General features: G+C 26.7%; 1 protein-coding gene across 3 annotated transcripts in view; it reads right to left on the minus strand.

The window, feature by feature from the left end:
* The window catches only part of chas (chascon), a 765027-nt gene that overhangs the window by 487345 nt on the left and 255192 nt on the right, over positions 1-22490 (minus strand). The window contains exon 1 of one of the 3 annotated variants that reach the window (XM_075364191.1): positions 9815-9966. The exons of the other annotated variants lie outside the window; for them this stretch is intronic. The gene's annotated coding sequence lies outside the window, so the exon portion shown is untranslated. Of the gene's footprint in view, positions 1-9814; positions 9967-22490 lie in introns of those variants that run through there. 3 annotated transcript variants of the gene reach the window in all.

Here is a 22490-nt window from a genome sequence, read left to right on the forward strand (position 1 = left end):
CTTATAATATAAAAGGTTTTATAATAATGATTAAAACATCGGAATTTTATTTAAAATAAAATATAAAATGTTTTACAAATTAATAATAACATATTTAATTGATTATTAATACGAATAATAATATACGAAATAATATATATTATTAATATGTTAATAATATTACAAAATATCAGCACTTTTTAATTTCTGAAAAATACGAATATGTACTCGTATATAAGAATATAGTGTAATAGTAGGCAATTTAAATGAAAAATCACAGTGTTTTCAGTCAGCTAACTACTGTATCAGATTATAAAAATCTAATCGTACCATTTCTTTACTGTTGTTCATCTCTTATAATAATGTAGATAGAACATTACTTTTAAAAATATTTAAATAAATAAATATTACTGAAATTCAAAATATTTATCTTAAATATACATGTCAATTAAAGAAATTTGAAGACAAAAAGGAAGCGTCTTTCATTATTACACATCTTAAAATCAATTTCATTAATAATGATTGTAAGTTCAAAAATAATTAAGGACCACCCTATTAATTATTAAACTATTAGTATGACAGTCTTATATTTTGTTTTTATACGTTTTAAAACGTATAAAAGAAATTTAAAAAAAAAGAAAAAATTTTTCTTTAAAATCTCTTTTGAAGAAAATAGTTTTTTTTAAAGTTGAAAAGAAATTTTTTTAAAGGCAGACAAACAGGAAGTTTATTTTCGTTTGAAAATCCAAAGTAATGAAGGTGAAAAATTAATCAAAAATGGTACTTTTCTATGGATTTCTTTTCAGAAATCCGTGGAAAAGTACCATTTAAATATTTTTATTTATTATTTTTTTAAACTACCCTGAGTTTTTTACAATTATTATGAAACACATTACTTTAAATTCATAGGCGTGGGATGTTTTTTTCTTATTCCCTAAAATCTCCTTAATAGTTCTTAATAATTTGTAAAAATCAAATACAAGAGAAAAATTTTTAACTTTATACAATTTACATAATCTTTTTTACAATTTTCTTTTTTCATTTCATAACTAGTTGTAATATTGTAAAATAAAAATAAAGGGAGAGAAAACAAACAGATTAAAACAAAATAGATTGCTACGTAAAAGGAATGTAGTAGTATCAGATGTAGACAGTAGGTAACGAAAAGATATTTGTTCAGAATTTGTAATGATATGGCAATGAAACTTAGATAATAAATAATAAAACTATGGATAGCAATTAAAACAGATATGGTAGGTAACAAATATGGTTATTCAAGAATTTATCAACATTTCATGACAATTATTCTTTTAGAGAAAAACTGCCGATATTTTTTAATATTCTAGTCTTTACTAAAAATAAATAGAAATAGGCTCGTGAAGGAGGATATAGAATTTAAACAAGGATCATTAATTATATTATTACGTGGATATAAAACAAAGTCTCTCTCTCTCTCTCTCTACCTACCTACCTAACTCTATTTTGAATAACTCTATTTGATATGTATATATACATACACACATACCCAAAATAATACTATTAATAAAATTGCCACATTTAAACAACAACTCTATAAAAAATTGTGGCAATGTTTAAACATTCCAAATAAATGAATGGTTTTTCAAAGGTATATGAATATGTTACAGAATGTGATAAAGTTGTGTATTGCAAATTTTATATGTAGTTTAATTTTGTAAATAAAAGATTGGTTATTTTTACAAACAAACAAAAAATTCATGTATTTACGTATATTTCTATTTAACTTAACAAAAATAATTTCTTGCTTAATAATTTATTTATTGTTTTAACTAAATTTAATAATCTCATATACACTAAATCATATAAATATCTTCCAACATTTTATAATAGGATTACAATTATCTTTTACAATTAACTTCCAATTATGCATAAATCAATTTTGTTTATTGAATTAACGTGATTTTATTATTTATTAAAGTAAAATTAATAAATTTAAGTAAAATATGTAATCCTATTAAAAAAATGAGTTACTTTGATCATATAGTAGAAATTTGTTTAGGAGAAAGATATATCACGCCGATACAATTTTTTTTCTTCTTAAAAACAAGTAATATTACCAACATTAAATTTATATATTTGATTATTAATCAATTTTACTGTTTATATTGTTATTAGGTTAAATTAATTTAAACTGGCTGATCACCATGGCCGAGTAGGTAGCATTTTGTACGGTGGTCCAGGGTTTAAATCCCGGTCAGGCATAGCATCTTTTCATACGGTACCAATCTCCATCGAGCTAATGGACCGTAGCTAACACACTTTTATACATGTGATTTAAATTTTATATAAATAAATTACTAACTGAAGAAAAATCTAGAACTGTTTCCAGAATTAAAACTGTCATCACCAATTGATATATAAACTAGCTGATTACTACATTAACTCATCATGAGTTTAAATTGTCAGTTAATTTTCCCAGTTTTCAAGTACCATATTATTTAAACGATTCATTGTTTGATTTTCAGTTGTTAAGTTACACAAGCAAATAAAATTACCAATTTTTAATTTGTTTTTAATAACTTTTTTCTCTCTCTTTTGCTTCGATTTAAATTTTAAATTATTTGTCAATGCTTTTATTTATAAAACGATAATTTTTAAATTAATTTTTTTGTCGTTTGGAAATCAGGAATTTTTCTTTAAAAAATAAATCTAATAATTCATTTTCCTTTATGTAATAAATATTTTTTTACAAGATACGTTGTCAATCTTTGAGAAAGCTTAATAGATCAGTGTTTATCTATACTACGTAAATATTAAAGACATCGATACTTTGTCCTATCAACCATCCAGGTTTTGCTATCTTAATCTAACTACGCAGTTATGTTTGCTGTCACTATTAAATGATTGTAAGGTCTACCCTTACAACCTGCCAATACCAGGTTATAAGAGAATGTGAGGAGTGTAGTAGTTTTCTTGTATCTTTTACAGTGAAAAAAAATATTGGTATATATTTACTATTACATACATCAATTAATCCAACCAAAATTCTGGTGATATTCAGCACTATAAAATATTCCTTCATTTATTCACTACACGGAATGCCTGTGAAATTATCATGTAACTGTGTGACATCGTTACTCAAAGGAAGCAACATTAACTTTCATTTTTACCTCATACGTTTTATAATCGTTACAGACATATTAAGACTTGTCCTTAAAGTTACGGTTAAAAACCCTAAATATTCAACATGGCTTTATTTTACGTAATTAAATAAATTAAAGTACAATAGATATTTTGGAATTAAAAAAAAAAATATTAAAATTATATGTTCCGTGACTTAAAATTTGTTTTTAAAGATAAATTTAACCTACAAGATAAACTTCAAGGTAAAATTACAAGACAAAAATATATATGACCTAGACAGAGGATTTTCTTGGCTTAGAAATTTGACCACTATTAGGTTCAACATGACCTTTGGTTTATTTAGTGTTATACGTCGACAAGGCCAAAATTGCCATGTGGATCACTAACATCCGGTAACGGATCAGCACTATAATTTAAAACTCATCGACTTTTTTTTTATTTTAAAAGTTACATTTTACGTCAAACTAAACCTAGAAATAATTCATTAGGATAATTCTACTGTTAATAGAATTTTAGATTTAAAAAGTGATAGTTATAATAATAAGCATTTATTCATTATAAAGAATAATTTATGATAATTGATGTATCTACGCATACCAACTTGACCTAGTTAAATAAAATTTTACCGCAACGTTCTAAAACACTCTTAATTACGGTACTAGTATAGATATACTTAAAACGAGATAGAAAGGAAGAAAAAATAAAAGGAACAGTGATTTACATTACTGCGTGACGGTCTGATAAGTATCATCAACGATTATTGAAACCACAAAGTATTAATAATAACTGAGAGCAATTAAATTTCGCCACGACTTCTGAAATTTTCACGGTTTCTAAAAGCACGCAAAAAAAATCGATGATTTATTTATTGTTCTTTTTTTAATTATATTGCAAAAATATATTTATTCTCATTACGAAATGTATCTCAAATTAGTTACAGTACATTGAACTTATTATTTTTATATTGTAAATCATTATTCCATACATGTATCAATGTATAGAAAAAAATGAATAATACAAACATAAATTGAACTGGAATTCTTCTTTAACATGTAGTAATTTAATAAAGTACATTAGTTATTTTAATAATCTATATTTATTTTTTACAATAAGAACTTTTTTATTTTACCGAGTGACCAAAAAAAAAACTTATTATCATTTAACATCATAAAAGATATAAATCTAATATTAAATATGTATGGATAAATATAATAACATATTTTATTTATTTCTTTTGTTGGTTATTTTAAGTAAAAATTTTAAAAAAGTATAATTTTTAATAAACTCTTTCTCTTTTAATAGAGAAAGAGTTTTACAGACAACAAAAACGCAAATTTCTTAATATTCAACCCTCATATTTTTTAGTTCCTATGACTGGGATATATGTAACTCAAAAGATGCTGTACCGATTGAATACGTTTTTAAGTAAAAGTAAATAACTTTATATTTCATTATTGCACCAAAAATTTTTTTTCGTTTTTATATTTTACCGGGTGACCAAAAAACGGCAATATCATTTAAATATCATAAAAAAATGTAATATTAAATAGCAATGGATAAATAGAATCATTTTAGTTATAAGATCCAAATCAAATGAACAGTTAAAATTAACACAAAAAAAACACACTATAGAAATTAAAAACGATTTGAAAGAAACATTAAAAAGTAACAATATTATCAATTCTTTAAATTTTAAGTTTTTTTATGTAGGTCTCAAATTAAAAATAATCAACTGCTTATTTACCATTAATTTGGCGTAGATTTAAAAACAGCGAACTCTTAAGTAGAATTTAATAGGTTTTTAACATTTTTTTTTTCAAGTTAGTGTTATTTTCTTTAATTGATTTTATTAATTAAAATATATGTATATAAAAAAATATCCCATCCGTATAAATATATATTCTTTGTAGGGAAAATATTAAGAACGAGAAACTCTCGTCTTGATAAAAATTGAAAAAAATGAAGAATACAAGAAAAGCTACGTTAAGTAATTGTAATAAACTAGCTAACACTATCTGGACTGCTAGAATACGATTATTTTACTAGAAATTTTCTAACTAATTTTCTTAAATTTTACTTGTAAATACTGTTAATATTAAAATCACTTCAAGCTGTATTCTATAACAGTATTGCAATCTAATATTAAATAATAAAGATATGAAAAAATTTTCAAATTATGTAAGTAAACCATGAATTTTTAATTTTAAAATTATTCACATAAGTTATCTGGAAGAAAATAATTTTGAATTACCAGCAACACGTCCTTTATAAAATAAAAATAGAATAAAAATCTAAACTGAAGTATTTGGACGAAAAAAAGACTTAAAGTTAGATAAAAAGTATATATAAAACGAATTGAGAATATTCCTTCCATTCTGAAGTCGATTAGTTAAGAAACAAATAATAATAGTTTTACCGACTTTTCGAAAAACGTACGGTATTACTTTCGGTTGCAGAGCGGGATGGGGGGTTAAAATGAATTTTCATTATATTTTGAGATATGAGGAGTACAAAAATACCATTAATTTAAATTTGGATTTCCTTATACATTTATAAGGCCTAAGTATAAAATTTAGCAGCTCAAAAATCTCCAAAACTAGATCAATTTCATTAAAATTTAAATATGCTCTAACGGTGATTTAAGTTGTGCATGTGAAAATTTGATGAACATTGGTTGAGTCGTTCTTGAGTTACGCTCAATTTAAGGTCAAAATAGTTAGGCGAGGGAAGTTAAAAGCGTGGTTCGTTATCATGCTGAAACTGTTGGATCGTTGACTTTAATATCTGCGGTATCTATCGTTAGCAATATTAAACGAAATTAAGAAAAAAAATTAAAATTAAATTAAACTATTGAACAGTCGGTCTTCTTGCGCAAGAGCTTTTTTTATTGTTACTATTATTTAAGAAAAAACTATGTAGTTTCTGATATCTGGATTCAGCAGGTCAATGAAGAAAAAAGGAAGAGGGTAGTATTATCTCTAAGATACCTATCCCATCAGACACATATTGTGTGCGTAATACAATATATGGAGATGCTATAAGGATTCAGAAAAAGCTAAATAATTTTTAATTTTTACACTTTATATTAAGTATTTGTTAATATTCTCTTTTAAAAAATTCTCATTTTTTTAAATTACATAAAAGTTTTTTTTTTATCAAGTTACGTTTATTAATTCTGTATGGATTATAAAATAAAACTAAATTTAAACTGATATGCATTTTTATTTTACCAATTAAAAAAAAAATTGATACTAATACGAAAACAAATTTCTTAACTTTACAATAAAAAAATTTAAATACTTAAAAGAATTTAGATACGTTAACAAAAATTCTAATTAATCAGAACGAAAAAACAATTAAGAAAGAATTTATAATATGTCAAATAAATTAAATAGTATACAAGGTCAACTCTTCAGTCAAAAAACTTGCATTAAGTCGATTCGCAATCCTTTAAGTGAATTTTTTTACATTTAAATTTATTTAGAAAGTAAAGTTTTGGCATTAAAATATATAATTAAACATATTACTGATATCAATATAATTAAACAAACCTTGGCGTAAAACCCAAAATAATAGTAGCATATTTGCCAATATACGAAAAAAACGTAAATTTATGTGTTTAAGTAAATACCCACAAATTAGATTGTATATATATATATATATATATATATATATATATATATATATATATATATATATATATATATATATATAATTGTGAAGGTTTATCCCCACTATTTTCACTATCCATTGCGTGTATACACATAAAAATCATGTGACTATGAAAATAGAAACTGTTTCATTAATTGTTAACTATAATGAATAAAATGTGTATATATATTTTTTTCCCCGATGTATGTGTGGGTGTAACAGTTTCTAATAATTAACATGCTACCTTTGCTATAAAAAAAACATAGTAAAATATTGCATGACTTTCTCAGCTATTAATAATAAAAATTAAAAGAGTTACAGCCAAAAACATAATATATAAATTTTTCGAGTCGGGGAATAAATTTTACGAAATATGTTTTCTAAAAATATTTATATATAAGTTAAACTTAACAAATTTGCTTAAGTAAAGTTTTCTTCAATCTAACACCCAATTCAATAGAGGCTAAAAAATAAAATTTAAAAAAACTATTGCATTCTAGGTCTGGGTTTATAATCTAAAAAAAAAATTGTAAATATTTCTTGATAGCTCTATATATGAAGTATAAAGTTTCAAAAAATGTTTGATAACTATTTAAATCGAAGGGAGATAGAACAAAACACATTTATTCCATGCGAGAGTTGTATTTAAAGAGGAAAAAATGGATTATTTCTACATGCATTGTAGGTAATAGATTAGCTTTAATAAAGTTTTCTCTAAAATGCCTCTGAGGAAAATCGAAATTGAGTTTTTTCAGATATCCCCGAAAAAATCAATATGATCATTTTCCCATATATAAAAATATTTAAGCCAAATTTAAAGAAAAACGGCTCGGTCTATCCTAAGGCTAATAGCATTGTGATATATATATATATATCTACGTACACAAATACATATGTTTTTTTTGGTTTAAATGAACTAGTTGGACCTTAAAATATAAAGATTTGCAAAAAACTCGAAACCCCACCTTTATCATGATCATCGTACTCCCAATTTAGTATAGCTGTTGCCGGGAAAATAATAAATAAAAATAGTTACGAAGAAAAAAATTGTAAAAATAGCAATAGAAATTTTTTTCACATTTTGAACTAATAGAAAGGATCTTAATACGCTTAAGTTTTTATTTGTAATATACTACCAAACGATTTAAAAGATCTCCCAACCAGTCAGTTAATTTAAATTAATATATTTACTTTTAAAAATATAATATAATTTATTCTGTTGATGAATTTTTAAATACTATTGATTAAATATATCAGAATTTAAGATGTACTTAAATATTTTTTAAAGAATTCTTATTTTATTCTACACCAATTTATTTTTTTTAAATCTCATATATAGTCAGATTACTATTATTTCATATAATAATAGTATAAAATATAGACCAAAAAAAAATTTCTATATTTATTCATTAATTTTGTTTTTAATGCTCTTTTGGTTAAGGTATTCCTATGGTTTAACTCAATTATTCCAGGAAAATTCAGGAACCGTACCTTTTTTATATCAATGGAATAATAAAAATAATAATATACCTACCAATCCTGGCGAGGTCTAATTCGGAATATAATTAATAAATCCGAATAAAGTATATATATTTTTTTGTGCTGGATTTCATACGTAATCATTACAATTTTATTCCATAGATAATTAAAGTTTACTAACTTATTTTCGGAAATCCTATGAAAAAATAAATGATTTTGCAGTCCTTTATTATTGATTCGAAATTATTAATATTAGAAAATTTTATTAATTAAAAAAAATAATAATAAACTTATGAGTTTCATTTAATGATAAGAAATTATTTAGGCTATAATACAATAAAAATTTATTAAAACTTTTATGTAACAAATGGCAAACAAATGACGTATACATAAAAAATATTATTATATAGAGTGCTATAGAATTATATATGAATTATCTGAATTTTATTTACATTGCCCGGCTCACTTGTGATAATATCAAAGCCCTGGGTTCAATTCTTATACATTATTATTGCATAAAAACTACAATTTTCTATTTCCAATAAGTCTTAATCATTCAATAATGATTTTTAATCAATATACATCAAATTGCACCTTTTAATGAAAAAATAAAAATAAATATCTTGGCCTGAAGGTAACTAGTTTAAAGGTACCTTTTTAGTTATCGTTTATACAGGAAATACATTTAAAATTAATAAATGAAAAAAGTTTATTCGAAAAATAATGCTTTTATTCAATTCATTGTAATAAAAACATGTGACTTTCATCCGAGGTACCAGGTTCGAATCCCGGTTAGGCATGACATTTTTCATACGCTAAAAAATTTCCATTTCATATTTCCATGCACAAGCATCAAGCTAATAGGGTTAATTAATCATCCAATAAAAGAAAAAAATATATAGTAAGAAACAATTCAAGTATTTCATTTTTAAATACTTTATTTTATATTCCAACATTTAATTTAAAATACAATTATTTATATTCGCATATAATAAAATCGTTGAAAAATAATAACTAAAAAAAATATTTATGAAATTAATGAAATGTTTCATTCCATTACTTTGCTTACATAATAAAACACGTGACTTGTTACATTTTATTGGATAATTTTTTTTTTAATGGAATAACGATATTTACCTTAATTCACGTTTTTTTTTTTGCTACTAAAAATAACAATAATCTTCTATATACGTTGTTACAATAAACAAAATTCTATTTAAATTTTACTCAAATTATCTATTCAATTATTTCATTACGAGTAATTTAATACAAGAATGGTAGAAGTGTAAATATGTATAAACATTTGCTTCTGTATAGCGGTATGCCGGTATAATTTGCACGCTAAAATTTTCCAAAAAGAGAAATTAATAGATAAAAAGAGAGAGAGCGAGGGAGTAAGCGTAGAGAAAGGAAATCTGTGATAATTTAATTTTTTGCTTCCAACCAAAATATCAAAAATGTATTTAAAAATTAACTTAGTTGAGTGAAAAAAATATTTTTTATGCTAAAAATAAAAATTCTAATGCACGCATTAATTATCTTGTACATTATTTCCAAATTAAAAATAATAAAAATAAACCACCATTATATTTCACAAAATAAAACACCAGAGAAAACACACGCAATTAAATGATAAACAAACTAAAAAAACAAATGAAAATATAAAATTCCAATTAAAAAAATCAGAGCACCACAAAAACACAACCGTTGAGGCCGACGGATCGCCCAGCACTGAGCCAACAAGCGACCTTCCCCTCCCACAATTCACAGCCTCACCCTGCCTGCCATCACACACCTGATTCTGTGGCGTTCTACCTCGTCATTCCAACTACCTACTGTACTGTAATACTGTTTAATACGAGCAAGCTTTGAAAAAAGTTGTAAAATTAACAGGTATTAAGACTTTACAGATCACTACACTATTAATTTGATAATAAATAATACAATACAGTAAATATAATTACTTTTTTTAAATATATACAAAAAGAAAAATCCTTTAAAAATGTTCATGTTATAGAACTTTTTAGAATGTTATAATAATAACTTTGTAATATTTAATGAACAATGTGTTAGATGTACTAATTCATTCCTGCGAAAGTTATTATCTCTTTTGAAGATTAAATTGCCTAAAAACGGGCTATTGCCTAAACCCAATTAACGATCGATAATTTACCCACCTAGTTTTAAGTTCAATTAAGATAGATTTCTTAATTGAATGAGGAACATCTGACAAGACGATATTTCAAATTTATTTAAAAGTACGGTAATATGAATTATGCAAGACTTACAATCTTCCATTTCTGTCCCAAAATAAAAATTATGACATTCAGGAGTAATGGTCCGGTTCGTTCAAAGATAGTACTGGAAGATGTAGTACTCGAACGAGTGTCTCGCTACAATTATCTGGGATGTGATATTAGTTTTGATAAGAACTTAGATGTAGAAAAGAAAGTTAATAAATGCCAAGCTGTGTTGTGGTATCATAAGAGGATGTTGAATAAGAGTTAGGAAAGAGACACAATTGAAATTCTATAAGATTATGGCCACCCCAATTCTTCTTTATTGAAACGAGTTATAGGTTACCACAAAAAGACAAGAAAGTAAGGCACAGGCATGGAGATGAGATTTCTAAGGAGGCTGAAGAGTGTCACACGGTTAGATCGGGTACGGAATGAAAAAATACGAATCAAACTGGATATTTATAGCTTGAATGAAAGACTGATAGATTACCGCAATCGATGGAAATAGCTACTGGAGAGAATGTTTGATAATATGATTCCCATAAAAGTACAAAATTATCAGACAGGAGAAAGGAGAGACATTGGAAGACCACGTAAAAGATGGCAATAGCTCATTATGAATTCGAAACAGGTAATAATCCTTGTGTAAGAAGAAGAAAAAGAAGGATGACAATATATATATAATTTATGACAATAATTTAACTGGATTTGATCCGCATTTTTCAACATTAATGACTAGTGATTGGCAATAATTACTGACTTAATTATCAAACTGATACATTTTTTATACAACTCTGCCATTAGATCATATCATAAAAACAGAATATTCTTATTAGCATAGGCTCCACAATAACTCAATAATGTTTAATATTAGAACGAATAACTAAAACAACGCGCAAAACCAAGAAATACAGAAACGAGAATAATTTTACAAAAAGTTTTTATTTATTATTTTTCCCCTTCTTTCTTAGTGTTTAGATAGTTTCATTACTTAGTTTTTTTAAGTACTATCCGTTTATCTGCCATCAAAACAGATTCAAAATGGTTATAGTATTATAACCAAATAACGGAATAACATTTAACATACATCTTTTTTTTATAACATGCAGTTAACTGCTATTTTTTTCTTTCGTTCGAAGCGATGAGCGCATTATAATTCTTAAAGGGATTGGAACGCAAGTCCAACGAATCCATAGATTCAGGAAGTCCGATGCTGATCTTTTCATCATCGTCGCCTTTCACGACACCCAAACCCAGACTGGCGGCACTTCAAATCGTACGCAACTGTTCATACAATAGATCACATTGTACGAACAAATTCACCGTTTCTGTCGTTGTAGCAGTTATTGTCTTCCGATTGACTTGTTGTTGAGCAGTCGTCGTCTCCTTGGATGGCGAAGCAGGTTTCTTCATGCACCGTTTCATGGCAGAAGTTCCCTTGGCACATTTCCTTTTCTGTGCAGATTTTACAGGTGTTGGTGAAGATACTTCTTCAACTTCTGATTCAGAGACCGGCTGCTGTGCGTCCTGCAAAGATTGAGAGAGCTCGGCCGGCAATACAGTTTATGCTTTCAGATGCAGATTCCACGCAATCAGGTTGAGTTTCACCGACTAAATTTTCAAGAAATTGTTGATACTGTTCCTCTTGTTTCTGCCTGGAAAACAAACTCTAAATTGTTTAAACGAAGAAGATTACAACAGTAGTTACTTAACAGCAGATGAATCTATATACTTATTACTTGTTCTATTATTATTATTTCAATTTATTTATAATGAAAAATGTTTAAAAAAATTATATCGTAAAAATGGGTAATGTAATTCAATGTATACTTACCGTCCTCCTAATTCAGGAAAAAATTTATTTATTGATGCTATAGGAAGTTTTTTTTTAAATCATGGATCTATTTATTAATCCGAGTAGATTTGAGAAATTTCTATTTATGGGTAGAATAAATCGTAGAATAGATATTTGGAATGAAGAACGTTAGGATCCTTATTTTTATGAAGATATTAAACAAATTACCGCAGAAAATATTTTAGAAGTTCTAGTTAAAAGTGCAATACCTAAACAAATCAGTCATGGCATCTTTCAGACGCTACAAAATCCCACTTCCATGTCCCACGCACAAGCTTCAAGCTTATGAGGCGATATCATCAAGTCAAAAAAAAATGTAGCACTTGTGTTTCAAATGTTATAGTATATATATAGTTATAGTATAAGAAATCATTAAATCTGACGTGAGATATTTTTTTAAATAAAAAGCTACTGAAATATGTGTGGATTGAACTTTGCAGTGAACTTTGAACTTGCAGTAGAGATATCTTAGAAATATCAGGACTATGTAATTACGACAAAATTAGATTAAAAAAGCGTAATTATGTATGTATTCAGTTTTCCCAATAATTAAGAAAAACAAGGAATAAATATAAGTAAAATGAAAAACAAAGAAATTCCATTTACATAAAAATAGTACTCTTTTCCTTTTTTTTAGATTTTATTTTTAATAAATTGTTAACTATTTATGACAAGGTTTTGAAATATTCTTTTATCAGTACCGTGGTTACAAAATAAAATAATAAAAGTAAATATATAATTAACATAAAGTTAAAAAAATAAAACAGCATAAAAAATATAAATAACCACACTAACTTGCCCGCACAAATGTTTTCGACTTTAAATTGAGCGTAACTCAAGAACGACTAAACCAATCTCCATCCAATTTTTTCACCCGCAATTTCAGATACACTACTACAACATATCTAAATTTCATTCAAATTAATCCAGTAATTTAGGAAATTTACGAGTCATAAAATTTTATAGACAGACCTATAAATATATAAGGAAACCCCACTTTAAGTGGATGGTATTTTCGTACTTTTTATATCTCAAAATGTAAAAAAAATTAATTTTCACCCCCCACTTCTATCATATGGCTGAAAGTAATACCGTACTTTTCTTCTAATAGTCGGTAAAAATAATTATTTTTTAAATTCTGATTTTTTCAAATCGATTTCAAATTAAAAATAAATGATTAAAAAACTTTACAACCCTTAAACCTGATTTTTTTTTTTTTTTTAAAGTGTTTCAAAAATGAAACAATATATATATATATATATTTTGTTTCAAATTTTTATTTACAACTGGTTATATTTTTGAAGGAATCGTAAGTAAATTATCTCACATTTATACACAGTAATCCACATTGAAATTCCTCAAAAATTATATACTATTACTGCATAGAACATGTGAGGGTAGAACGTAGTACGTATACAACATAATTTTGATGAACTGTTCTATGAGTAGTAGAATAGAAAACAGTAATAAAATCACAAAAATAAATTGATGAAATAATTAGAAAATAAAAGGAATAAACCAGAAATAAAAAGATTAAAAATTAAAGTGAAAACAAAATCAGAGAGGAAGGGAATGAAGGATTGATTAATAATCCATCTCAGCGATTGTAATTACACTAGAGTTAATAAAGTCCAGAACGTATACCCGCTTAAGTCACCTAATATTGTCATCGGTGTCTTCGAGGTTTACGGCTAAGTGGTTAACATGGTCATTTAGCTGAAGTTCATATTTCAAACTAAAACGTTGTATTTCTTCCTTAACGTATAGTAGAACCAAATATTCGTGGATTTCACTGTTTTAAGCAAACCACGGCGCCTCAGCTAGACTCCTCGCTAGTTTGTCTGAAATCGCTGTATTATTTTAATATTTTACTTCTTGCCCCAAAGTTGGACGCCATATGAACCTTCCCTCATATGAATCTTCCACGTTAAATAACGATCCAGGTGAACACCTGGATCATTATCCTGGTCGTTATCTTGGATCGTTAATGTAAGTACCTTACATTTTCGGTATGCGGGATTAAAATACCATCAAGGTGGGGGACCCGTTGGCATCTCCTCTCCTCATTGCGTAAGTCACATGGCTCCACTTAGCTTGATAAACCCTTCTCTTCCATGAACCCAGCCACCTTCAGATTAGATTTAATTTGGCTTGTAGGTTAGTTAAAACACATTTGGGTTGTCAACAACAGCCAGAATAGCCGTGTGATCGAAAAAGAAGGGACAGTGACTCCATTCTCAACCGGAAGTTCGGCGATAAAGGTACAGAATAAGACTCGTCCCAAAACTGAGCCTTGCGGAACCCAACCCCCGACTTAGTGTTGAAGTTTTAAATTACCGGGGTATTATTATTCAAGTTTTAATATGACCGGATTCGAATCCTGGTCAGGCACAGCGTCTTTTCATATGCTACCAATTCTACCGACCTATGACCATAGGTGTTGATCCGCGCTCTTTCATAACAAATAACTAAATAAAAATTATTTTGGAATAGAATCAGTTAAAGCTTTAGTTATCGTGATGAAAAATAATTTATCAAATTCCAAAAAATGTTGTGGAAATCTGAAAAACTTCGAATTTTTAAAGTATTCCTTATAATTATATATTAAATGATTAAGATGTTTAAGACGAAAATAAGTAAATGTTCTCATAATTAAAAAAAAAAAAAACATAAAAATAAACAGAAGTTAGCATAATAAAGGAAATCAATTCAAGAGAGAAACGTTAATTATTAATAAAATAAAAACCGCGATGGTTTTTACAAAGAAATGTTTATATAATAAGTTCAGAAAACGAAAAAAATATACATTGAGTTTCCACTTAATGAAATAAACTAAAATATATAATAAACAAAAAAAACAACTGCAAACTGAACCAAGCAAAAAATTATACTTAATATAAATTATACCCTTCAAAATACAATTTTTTTTTGTTCTAACACTAAAAATAATAATAATAATAATTTACATATACGAAAAATTAAGAGTAATTAAAAATAAATGACATGTTATGTTGATGAGTTAATAAGCAGAACAAACATATTGCGTAATAATGAATTGTTTTCATTCAAACGTGCTGTTTGATAGAGCGTTTATCAGATTTTGCATATTAAAATATTTTATTCCTAACATCCTTGTCACGGTTTCGCTCGTGCTATATGGTTACTTGCTTTTCCCGTCGCGATCAAGGGATGTTTAGCCGGAAAGGACACACAGGCTCTGCCCTTTCGACCCCCCCCCCCCCATGTTCATTAGACTCATGCTTGTGAGAATAATAATAATTAAAAATAAAAATTAAAGCATGTTCACTTTAAAAACTATCAGTGTACTGTAATTTCTATACAGCAACAGTTTGGTCAGTGCAGGCCTTAAATTTGAGTGATATAAGAATGTAGGTTTCAAAGCAGTCGGCCTCCCATCTTAAAAATATTAGTTATAATTGGTTACCCGTACGAAGAAAGGGTAAAAATGAATTTTGCCCGGTTCTTAGCGTAATCCGACAAACACCACTAGAAGGTCACCGTATTTCGTTTCTCATTTTTTTTTTAATTACTTTTATTTTATGTTTTTTAGTCAAGTTACCGGAGGCAAATACATCCAGTCGCGTCGTAAATACAGTAATAGTGGCTGTGTTGGTTGAGCCACCGTCGCATCCCTTAAAAAATCGAAATTAAATAAAAGACCGAAAATTGTTTTTAGATATTCATTTGAGGAGTATTTGCGAACCCCAATCTAGAGAATAAATCGTTAAAGACAGTCGAAAATGGGGAAAATTTGCAAGCATTGTTAAAAATTTCTTTTACCTTTCTTTACCCCTTCAAGGTTGAATTTGAAAAATCTAAAACTATGCAGAGTTTTAATGTTGACTTTAATTTAACAAAATGCTTAGCAACTAAAAATCGTTAAAATATAAAGAACATTAATAAACATCAATTTAAACAAAATAAAAATTAATAATAATTTTACAACATTAAATTAGACGCAAAATAATTTTTATTTCCTTTAAATTACATAAAAATATTATAATACATAGTAAGATAGTTACAATTATCATACACAGTAAAAGAAAAACCTTCTCTTAAAAACTAATTATAAAATTTATTTTAAATCTAATAACAAGCAATTGAATGGAATAAATAAAACACCAAATTCTAATTAGTATAATAAAGCAAATGTTTATAACATATAATGCTGAAAGTAAAATTATAAAATGTTTACACAGAAATGACAAAATGGGATTTTAAAAACGTTTTCAGTAACATTATTAAATGTATGAATACAATAAACAAAGCTCTCAGTGGGCTGATGATATAGAAAAAACGCAAAGTTTCAAGTGTAGAAAATAAATCAGTATTAAAATTTAACAGACAAACGGTAATTTTTTTTTAAACTCGATCAAAAATAACATTCAAAATATAGTTAATGAACAAAAACAAATTTTAAATGGATGATTGGACCTGTGAATTAAAAAAATTAATTTAAATTAGTCATAAATTTATTATTTTTATTTAAAATCATATTCAAACGTAGAACTAAATTATTAGTTTTAAGTGGTAGCAAAAGAATAGTTAGTTTTATTCAAATTACGAATAATATCTAAAAAAAAAAATATTGTTTAATATTTTAAATGAATAAATTTAAAAGAAATGCAAACTAATAATATAAAGTTTTAATTTTTTAAATAACATTTTATTTTAATAAAATACTGATGAAGAAAAAATTTCTTTGTAAATAGTTAAATAAATACATAACTGATAAAAATATTAGTTTTTTAATTATTCTCAGCTATTAATATGTGATTTATAAACATACCTTAAATATGAATATACTTTTCATCCTTTAATCCCCTATTTCCAATTTTCAGTTTTTCTAAGGTTGGGCGAATGGACTAGGCGGAATTATTACGGCTTAATTTCCTTTCTATGCCCATTATACAAGAGGACATGTAATAAGGACACATATAGTATGTGAAAAATATTACACTTAATCAGAATTCAAACCCGACAGCTTCGAATGAAAGACAAAAACATATGATCTATGTAGTATAAAATAAAAAATTACACTCAGATATAACAATATTGTTGAGTTAACGGTCATCATAAATTAACATTTTGTAGGAATGTTCCAGGACTAAGAAAATAAGGTTTTTTTTTTTTTAATTCAACCCCAAAGATTAAAAGAAGGAATTGAACTGACTGATCGACTTATGCTACTTTCTATACTTCTTAAATAGTCAGAAAGTAGACATTTTGTTATTTAATTAATTCCAATTATTATTAAACTTGCATAATATGAGAATAATATCCAAGTTCACCTTCAATTCCACCGTGGAAAAAAATACCATCATTCCTCCAGGATTACTGAACTTGATGAACGACCATTACCATGTGTAATGCTGAAACTATCCACATTGCCTAGTGTTGTGGATCCTAAATGAGTAGATTATTTTTTCTCGCCATCCTTAAACTCTTTATCCATATCCTTAAACTTTTTCCTCAATTAAATCTTTTAGCTTTTCTTTTAATTTTAAAACATACTCCATTAGTTATAAATTAAGGTTGCGTCATCCCCAGGACAACCTTGTTGTGACCTGGTGGAGAGGAGCTGTCTGTATATCTATCCAGGAACCCACTTTCCAACCCTTTGTTTGTATAACAACGTTGACATGCTGCGGGTAAATCCGGGTCAATTATTTTCTAAAATACAAATAGGTTTAAAAATGAAATATTTTTAGTAGTTTTAATACAATTTATTTTTCTGTTAGAGAGTACTTCTGGATACAGAAATTCTAGTTTAGGAATGTTTACGAATCATTCTATTTTACGTGAACTCGACTGCAACTTTTTTCTGTTTAGACCTCATTAAATCAGTTAGTGAAGTATTTACCCAAAAATTCTGAAAAAATGTAAAATTTTGTAATAATTTTGTCTTTTACTTTTTCGGATATGAGAAAACATTTTATAAGCACCAAGTGATCTCATCTCGAACCCCATCGTAGCATGGGATTTTCCATGTGGATAGCGAGCCTATCCACTAAAACCCCTCATCATCTACAACATGATATGCTGGCCCACTTTACGGTATATCACAGCACCCTATGTGTCTTGTCTTCACCCAAAGCTCCCTCTTTGTCGGCATCCCGCCTCGAACCAATCGGGGTTCTGCAGTTTTTTTACATTTTTTTATCTATACCTCGATTTTGGAGCCAGTGACATATCCTAAAGAAGAGTCAGAAAGAATTATTCACCCCTGGACTTCGTCCGTCATTACTGTTAGAATGATCACGCCACTCGATCTACTTAGTTCCAATGATTTTCTTTGGGATATGCGTGCCAAATTCTCTTCGGTATGTTACTCTTTTCTGTAGGACCCGATCGCCCATGAACTCTGTGCGTTCTTCGATACCCTCTTCCCCGCAATAATCACATTCACGCAGGGTCACATCGTCCACGCGCACAGATATGCCTTAAAACACCCCTGACCGGTTAGAAACTGGGCCATATCGTATTGAGTTCATAACAGTGGGTCTGATCAATGACAAAAGTAAAAATTTAAATATTGCTTAATAAGGAAGTGTCTTCCTATGAAGGTGATGGTCACATAATTATTCCATCCCAGTGATGCTATCAATCCCCTTTTCTTTCTCTCTCGTAATATCTCTTGTTTGTAAGAGAAATATTGCTTGATTATCAACAAATTTTTTTTTCTTTCGGTTTGTCAAATACGAATATTGTATTTATATTTTATAATATAATATTCTAATTCTACTTGAAGTTGTTTTTATGAATATTCCAAAAAATCACATAATATTAAAATTATAAGTACTCAATAAAAAGAAATTTAACTCTTTTTATTAAAAGGAAATGAGAACTTAATTCTTCTTCCTTTTCATTAAAAGTATGTTATCTGACATCATGTTATATTTTCAAAAATAATAAATCATATAATCACCATATATTTATAGTCAGTTAAGCTATGATTTTAAACGATTATATCATCACCATAACCACTCCTGTTCTTTATACCAGTTCATCTTTTTAATATATTCATTCTGGTAGAAAGAGAAATTCGTTTTATTAAGAGGTCAGTTAAAAATAAATCATGAATATTCGGTTAAATATGTTAAGAAACATTTACTAAAAAGAATCAAGGAAGGATTATTTCAGTAATATTATTAAAAAAAAAAATTAGATTCATATTTTCATTAATTAAAAATAAATGGAAAATATTTAAAAGGTATTTTATTATGAAAAATATTCCATAGATTTTTTAAGGAAGATTTTCATAGAATGTATCAAAACCAGAATATATTTTTGATGATGATAATATAGAATATTTTTTTTTTAAATAGATGAAATTTCGTTCACCATAACTTTCGTTTTCATACAAAAGAAAAAAAAAAGTAGCCCATATATCATTTTTTATGCATTACATAAATAAAAGAATATTAAAGAAAAACGACTAAGTCGATGTTTTAACGAACATGAAGGATGAAAATAGCATAAAATAACTTTTTTTTAAAATAGACGAAACCTTTTACAGAAGTTGTTTCAATTTTATTTCATTAACCCTAGCTTGAAACTATCTCTAAAAACTTATTCCAAATGATTAAATCACAAACAGATTTCTACGCAACAAATTTTTTTTAATTCTTTATTAAAACACATTTTTTGTCATTAACTTGATCAGGATTAATTACACGAAAATAAGTTATAGAAAAAATGTAAACCCATAAAATACCATAATATTTATTTTTTTTAGGAAGAATTTTTTTTAATTTTGAAAATTTAAATTACATCAATTTAAATTTAGACATTGAGATGTCTATATTCTATCATACGATTTGACTGAACGGGAATTTCTCTCAATTTTATACCTCGATCTGACATTATTTAACAAGTCGTAATGGATTAAAATATTCAATTTAAACCATATTCAAATCATTGTATTTACTTCTGAGAACAAAATTCTTTTTAAACCGTTTACTCTGATAAAAGAAAAATTTAATTAATTGTATCGCAAGACTTTACACTTTCACCCATTCTCTGTTTAATTTACACTTCAGATTCGTCAGTTATACAGAAAATTAAAACAGCAAATTATTTTGACGACACAGGCATTATTCACAAAATCATTTTTTACAATATCAATCTTTAACTTACTCACTTACATCTCAGGAAGAGATATCTTGTTGAAAAGATTAAAGATTAAGCTGATAAATCTGCACGTCACGATCAGTCTGCACAGTGATATGGCACTGTTTTTCCTAATTTAAACAGTCATTCCACTGTTCGCTATCCTAGGCATCGTTGATCATGTGGATCAACGGCTTACCTATAATGTCATATTAAAATGGAATGTCTTGTCTTGAGAAATATCTCATAGGTAATTTTTAAAAAAAGGTTACTACAATATATGTCTCGTAAACTACTTTAGGTGTAAGGCATTTAATTCCACTACAAAACAAATTAATTTAAAATCCATTAAAAATTTCAAGCTAAATTTCTTCTTTTGAATATCACTTCTCCTTATTATGTATTCATTACAATTTAAAATATCATTTTAATTTAAAAGTTCCTTTCATAGAAAATACTATAAACAGGAACTTTATTCAAGTCTTTATTCCAAATTACCACTTCACAAGAGTCAATTGATCAGACATCAGGCCAATCCACAAAATTTGATCAGTAGATTCGGTAAAAGAATTGATCTTTTCCATAACAGTTTTGAGATTTTTACTTCTTTAAATACTTATTTTTTTAAATTTTCTTTCTTATTTTTGAGATCAGACTTCCTAAGAATCACATAAGCATTATCCTGACTTTTTCCATTATTCTTCCATTCTTTCCCTTAACTTTTATCTCCTTTCTTCCGTTTATTCACTTTATTTTCTTTTCTGTTTTTCTGGAAATTTAGATTCATCCACTAATTTTTGAAATACTGCCCGTCGAAGATTATTCCTTTGGAAAATTGAATAATTTTAACAATTTTAATTTCTTTGAATCAGTTAATTTTAAGCCTCTGGTAAAACTACGGTTTTTTAGCGTCTTAACTTCGAGTTTTTGGATGAGGATTTTTTATTGTAAATGTTTCTTGTAAGATGATAAGCCATTTTCATTTGTTGTGTCCTGATTTTTTTTTTTTTTTTTTGTAAAGCAATGGGGATAATTATTTCACGTAAATATTAAAATTTTTGAATTATTTTGATTGATTCTTTTTCTTAAATTTTGTTTGAATTATACTTTAATTGTTAAAAAACAATTGTTTTTTTCTGGAATGAAATTTGTAAAAATGCTGTTTTTCGAACTGACCATTTCTGGACCACGTAAACCTGCTTTACTTTTCCTTTGAGGCTTTAATTTTCTATTATCTTTTGGTAACGATTTTTCTTAATTTTTCTGTGTATTCTTCTGTGATTCTCTAGTTAATTGTTTCCTCTTCCGTCTTGAGCCACTTTAAATCTTTTAAAATCGTGTATTTTTTCCTTGAGCATTTCCTTATCTAAAATTTATTTTTCTCTTATTCTGGTCTCTTGGGGGTCCTTTCTTATCTCTAGAAACTAATTGTTTTTACTTTTGAGATTATCAAAGAAGATGAAAATCTTTCTTCATTTATTCTCTTTAAATGGCCGTTAAAAAATTATTATTCGTTTTTCTTAATTATGTCTATTATATTTTCTATTTTTTATAAATTTCCTCGTTTGATTTTAAAATAGCTTTTTATTGTAATTGTTTTTTTTTTCAATATAATCATACTTTATTTTAAATTTTATCTAAAATACAATGATAGTGAATAATGATTTTATTTTCATGGCATCACATATTTTAATTTAATATTTTTATCACATATTTGTTGTTATAAACTACAGAACAGTGTTTTTTATTAAATTTTGTACAAAATTAAATGATGAAAATATTTTTGAAAAATACTTTCATTATTATTTTACAATTTTGCTACAATTCTATTTGACATCGTATTTGATGAACAAAAAATTATTTTTATTTGATTTTCAGTTTGAGAAATTTCATCTACTCATTTATTTTAATTTTACAAATCTACCCATTCTCACTGGGAAAAGACAAAAAAAAATCGGTAAATAACTAAATTACAAAAAACAACTACACCCATCTTGAATGTACACTGACGCGTAAAGAAATAAATAAAT

Source organism: Lycorma delicatula, chromosome 4 (assembly GCF_047948215.1).
Source record: "Lycorma delicatula isolate Av1 chromosome 4, ASM4794821v1, whole genome shotgun sequence".
NCBI lineage: Eukaryota > Metazoa > Arthropoda > Insecta > Hemiptera > Fulgoridae > Lycorma > Lycorma delicatula.